We start from the raw sequence: 6,000 nt of genomic DNA, 5'->3' as shown, positions 1-6,000 counted from the left end.
TTTAGTGTTTGACTTGTGTCACTTAGCAAATGTTTTCAAGATTCATCCATGTTGTAGCAGGTGTCAGTACTTTATTCCTTTTTATTGCTGAATAATATTCCATTATATGGATATACCACATTTTCTTTATCCATTCATCATTTGATTGCTTCCACTTTTAGGCTATTATGAAGAATGCTGCTACAAACATTTGCTTACAAGTTTTTGTCTGGCAATATGTCTTCTTTTCTCTTAGGTACATACCCAGGGGTAGAATTTTTGGGTCAAGCTCTATGTCAACCTTTTGAGGAACTTCCAGACTGTTTCCCAAAGCAGCTGCCCCATTTTATATTCCTGCCAGTGGTGTATGGAGAGTTTCAATTTCTCCACATCCTCACCAACACTTGTTATTATCTGTCCTTTTGATTAGAGCTAGCAGGTGTGAAGTGTATCTCCTTGTAGTTTTACTTTGCATTTCTCTGAGGGTTAATGGTTTTGAGCATCTTTTTTGTGTGTTTATTGGCCATTTGTACAACCTCTTTAGAAAAATGTACAGACATAAATTTGATCTTATTTATATAGTCTAATTTTGCTGAAAACTTTTGTGAGGCTGCATTATGAAACCAAAATTCTTTTTTCCCTAATAGTATACAAAGTATTATGAAAACCTGATTAACTCACACGTCACTGATTTAGAATGGCTGTATCCACAACAAAGGAAAAGATCATTGTTTTCTCAGCCACTAAAATCCCATCTCTTAGCATGTCTGGCAAAAAAAAAAATCAGTCTAGTAGAGCAAAAGTGTGATCAGAATTAGTGAAATGTTTAAATGTTAAATGGCTTCTAGAATTCCCTTTTCTTCTTTTAATTACATGTAGTAACAGAAACTACTGTGTACTTTAAAATTATAATGTCCCACTTTTTAATTTATCTACTAATAAGTTTTTTCTAAGTTGCTATATGTCAAGCATTATACCAGATTTATTCCAGCTGCTGGTTCATTTAAACTTCACAAGAACACTATGAGGTGGGTAGCATGTATTTGTTAGCTATGCTGTGTAACAAATCATCCCAAAACTTAGCAGCTTAAAACAACAGCCATAATTAATTAGCTCTCATAGTTTCTGTGGCTAAGACATGGGCAGGATGGCTTGACTCTTCTACACAACATCTGGTGTCTCAGTGGGAAGACCCGAAGGCTGGGGACTGAAATAGCAAATATCGCTCAAATGTCCGGCAGTTGATGCTGGCTGTTGATTGAGACCTTCACACAGCCTATGCATGTTCTTCTTGACGTGGTGGCTGTATTCCTGAGAGAGAACCAGATGGAAGCCATATTGCCTCTGTGACCGAGTCTCAGAAGTCACTCAGCGTCACTTCCATCACAGTTACAAAGGTCCACCCAAGTTCAAGTAGAGGAAACACAGTCCCTCCCAGTTATGGATCGCAGTATGCACTGTGACAGTTACTTTTATGTGTCAACTTGACTGGGCCACAGGGTGCCCAGATTGAACATTCTTTATGAGTGTGTCTGTGAGGGTGTTTCCAGATGAGATTAGCATTTGAATCAGTGGACTCAGTAAAGCAGATTGCCCTCCCCAATGTGGGTGGGCATCATGAAATCTACTGGGAGCCTGAATAGAACAAAAAGTGGAGGAAGGGAGGATCCATCCTCTTCCCACTGGCCTGTTGAGCTGGGACATCAGTCTTCTCCTGCCCTTGGACTGGAACTTACCCCTTCGGCTCCCCTGGTTCCCAGGCCTTCAGACTCAGACTGAGTTGCACCACTGGCTTTCCTGGGTCTCCAGCTTGCAGATGGCAGATCATGGGACTTCTCAGCCTCCAAAATCATGTGAGCCAGTTTCTTATAATAAACCTATCTACATAGACAGATTTATATAGAGGTTGTATATATACACATGTACATAAAACTACATATACATGTGTATGTGTGTGTATTGGTTCTGTTTCTCTAATACACATGCCCCAACAAAATTCATATGTTGAAGTCCTAATCCCCATACCTCAGACTGTGACTTTATTTGGAAATGGGGTCATTACAGAGCTAATCAAGTTAAAATGAGGTCATTAAGTTGGGTCCTAATTTAGTATGAGTGGTATACTTATAAAATGGGGAAATTTGAAGACAGTTAACACACACCCAGGAGAACACCATATGAAGATGACGGCAGAAATCAGGGTGATGCTTCTACATGCCAAGAAATGCCAAAGATTGCCAGAAAACCACTCAGAGCTAGTGAAGAGGCATGGAGGAGATTCTCCTTCACAGACCTCAGGAGGAACCAGCCTGTTCTTGGTCTCAGACACCCAGCCTCCAGAACTGTGAGGCAATAAGGGTCAGTGGTTCAAGCCAGCCAATTTGTGGTACCATCAGCCCGTATCCTCAGATGCGGAATCCACAGATATGGAGGGCCAACTCTGGAACTTGAGCAATCCCTGCAGATACCGAGGGATGACTGTACTTTATCACAGCAGCCCTAGAAAACTAATCCACCACCTCTTGATGGAGAATTGTATAATTTTAACAACATCATATTGTAGGAAGAGCTTGCAGAATGGGGTAGTTAGGGGTGTGGCCATCTTTGGAAATTCCAACCTGCCACAGCCCATCCCCTGGCCAACAAAAATTCACCTCCCTCCCATACGCAAAATACACTAGTCCCCTCCTGCAAACCACCAAGTCTCATCCCATTACAGCACCAGCTTAAAGTCCAGGATCTTATCATATAAATCAGGTCCAGATGGAGTTGAGACTTCTGGAGTTCAGTCAAGGAGCACAGCTCCTCTGGATCTGAAGTGTCGTCAATTAAATAAACCAGTTATCTACCTGCCCCCACGGGCCACAGGCAATGGGGGGACAGGTCATTAACATCTTCTCCTTTTTGTCATCCCCATTCTTTGAAGAGCCTGAAACTATCAACTCTAAAACTCCATCAAATATCTCTCTCACATTGTATTCTTCCCTCATTTCCTCCCTCCTTATAGAACTAGATGATCTCAGAGTTGGAAAGGGATTTAAAGTTTAAGCTGGCCCTGCACACAACCTGGACAAATCTCACTCTAGACATGATGTTGGGCGAAGAAAGTCAGACTCTGAAAACTAGATACTGTATGATTCCACTTATGGGAAGCTCAAAACTGGCAAACTAATCTGAGGTGATAGAGGTCAGAATAATGGTTACCTCTGGGGGATGGTTTGATGGCGAGAGGTCATGAGGTATCCCTCTAGGCTTGACCTGGTTGTAAATATGTAAAAATTCATCTTAAGATTGTGCATTTATGTAAGTTATACTTGGTTTTTTAACAAGAGGTTTAAGTTAGTTCTGTGGTTCCCATACTTAAGGATTTCATAAACCAATCAAACTCCATACTTCCTTCCCCACCTCCCAATTAGAAGAAATAATTTTCTAAAATGACTATGGATAACTAATGTTATAACTAGGAAAAAGCCGAATGCTTTCTTCTTGGGTTTAAAAAAGTACAACTGATTTTGAAACTATGCTCCTTAAACCCCACAAGGGAGAGCTAAACAGTTGCCATGATCACTCCAAAGGGCTGTTTAATTGTCCCTGCTTTCCTTCCCCACCCCTTTCTGCTTTCAGTCTCTGTCCCTGTGCACATGGGCCTCTAAGCAACAGGTGAGAGACAGACCCCTCCTTATTTGAGGGCTTCTATTACATTAATAAGAATGAGAAATGCCAAAGCAGGACTTTGTAAAAATTGTGGTATATTTTTGATGGTTTACTTTTACATACATGTGGTGACCGATATCCTATGTATGGAAGACTCCATACACTGTAGAGTATACCTCTGAGATTGTGGGGTATTTTCTGCATCTTTCCCCAAGGAGTCATTTCTAGCCAAAGAAACACACACCTGCCCCTCCCAACACACACCACACACCACACACACACCACACACCACACACTTGCATGTACACACACAGGTTTCAGCCAGGTGAGATGTTGTCAGTATCTCCCAGTTTCTCGTGGTCCCTCCAGCCCGTTGAGCTCCCAACAGCCTGCAGGTTTCCAAACAAAAATCCGACAACCTCATCCGCAGGGACAAGACTGGATCCAAAGCTAAACTATTCATTCAAAAAGTGAACATTTTTATAGATAAGGATTTTTTGTTTGTTTGTTTTTGTTTTAATGATTTGACCATAAGTGCTGGTCCTATTGTAGCAAAAAATCCAGGAGGGACCTCTGATTCTCAGATCCCTGGGTTCTGCAAGTAGTTGTCGTTTGTCAGAAACTGGACTCTGGGGACTTCCCTGGTGGTCCAGTGGTTAAGAATCCACCTTCCAATGTAGGGGATGCGGATTCGACCCCTGGCCGGGGACCTGAGATCCTATATGTGGCGGGGCAACTAAGCCCATGACGCACCGCAACTAAGACCCGATACAGCCAAATAAAATAAATAAATATTAAAAAAAAAAGAAACTGGACTTTGAGTCTAACATCCTTGGATTGGAGAAGCAGCCCAAGGAGAGCTCAAGGTTAAATCTGCATTAGCGGTGAGCTTCTGAAGAGAGCTTGCCCACGGAGCAAGGAGCAGTGCTGCAGCATGCAGGCCCCAGGAAAAGGCCTGGGGAAGGGTGACTCCAAAGCTCCTGGGCTTCCTATCTCTTCAAAACTTCAGATTGGCAGAAAGAGGAAGTCTCTGCTGGTCCTAAAAAAAAAAAAAAAAAAATGCCAAAGACTTTTGGGGGCAGGGAGCAAGTCACACAGAAATCCTACCTCCCTTGGAGATTTCTGAATGTTCAATTTGGCATTATCTTGATTTGGAAGTGAGGAAAGTACAGGAAATATCCATGAGGACAGTACTTATTCATTTCATTATTACTATTATAACTCACATAGTACCCACTATAAACCAGACATGTCTAAGCATATTACACTCATTCAATCCTCCCAACAACCCTCAGAGGTAGGCATTATTAACAAGTTTTAGAGCTGGGCAAACTGAAGCACAGAGTAGGTGGTTGATGTTATGGACTGAATTGTGTCCCCCCAAATTCATATGCTGAAGCCCTAACCCCCAATTTGACTAGACTTGACGATGGAGCCTTTAAGGAGGTCCTTAAGGTTAAATGAGGTCATAAGGGTGGGGCCCTAATCCAATACAACTTGTGTTTTTATAAGAAGAGGCAGAGACACCAGGAATACACATGCATAGAGAAAATGCCATTAGGACAGCAAGAAGGTGGCTGTCTGCAAGCCAAGGAGAGAGCCCTCGCCAGAAACCAACCCTGCCAGCACCTTGAGCCTGGACTTCCAGCCTCCAGCACTGTGAACAAATAAATTTCTGTAGTTTAAGCCACCTAGTCTGTAGTATTCTGTTGTGGAAGCCCTAGTGAACAGTGCAAGTGACTTGCCCAAGATCTTTTGCCTGGTAAATGGAAGAACTGAGATTTGAATCCAGACTGTATTGACACCTGAGTCCATGCTTTTCATGGCTATTGTACAGTGTCTATTGCCCTGAGAAAGGAGAGAGTAGGAGAGTCCCATTGGAGAGCATGACGGTGACCACAGGAACTGCCAGCACGCATAAGCATTTACTCTGCACCAGCCCACCTCGCTAAGTGCTTTGCATGGATTATCCATTTAATACCAACAACAATCCTGTGAGGTTATTGCTATTAACCGCGCCCCCCCCCCATTTCACTAAGGCCTTAGGAGGAATCCAGTGGGGGCAAACTCACTCCAGAGCCAGCTGAGAACACTATGCTATACCACAATTAATTATAACTATTAGAGATCATTTTGTTATGGTCAGCTTCACCACCTGGCCAAAAACTATTCAACTGGGTTTCCCAAGTATGAGAACACAGTTGAGCCAAGTGAGAATTGTGAGCCAATGAGGAAGGTGTCCCCACTGAGATAGCACAGTGTTGAAGACAAAGGGCCAGTGGAGAGGCAGCTCTGCCCTGATGGGCAGGATAGGGTAGGAAGGAGCACTGTCAGAGGGGCATACCCATCCAGGACTGCTCCAGCAGG

This window comes from Eubalaena glacialis, chromosome 3, assembly GCF_028564815.1.
Source record: "Eubalaena glacialis isolate mEubGla1 chromosome 3, mEubGla1.1.hap2.+ XY, whole genome shotgun sequence".
NCBI classification, from domain to species: Eukaryota; Metazoa; Chordata; class Mammalia; order Artiodactyla; family Balaenidae; genus Eubalaena; species Eubalaena glacialis.
The sequence above is the reverse complement of the archived record's forward strand: the minus strand, read 5'-3'. Positions refer to the sequence as shown.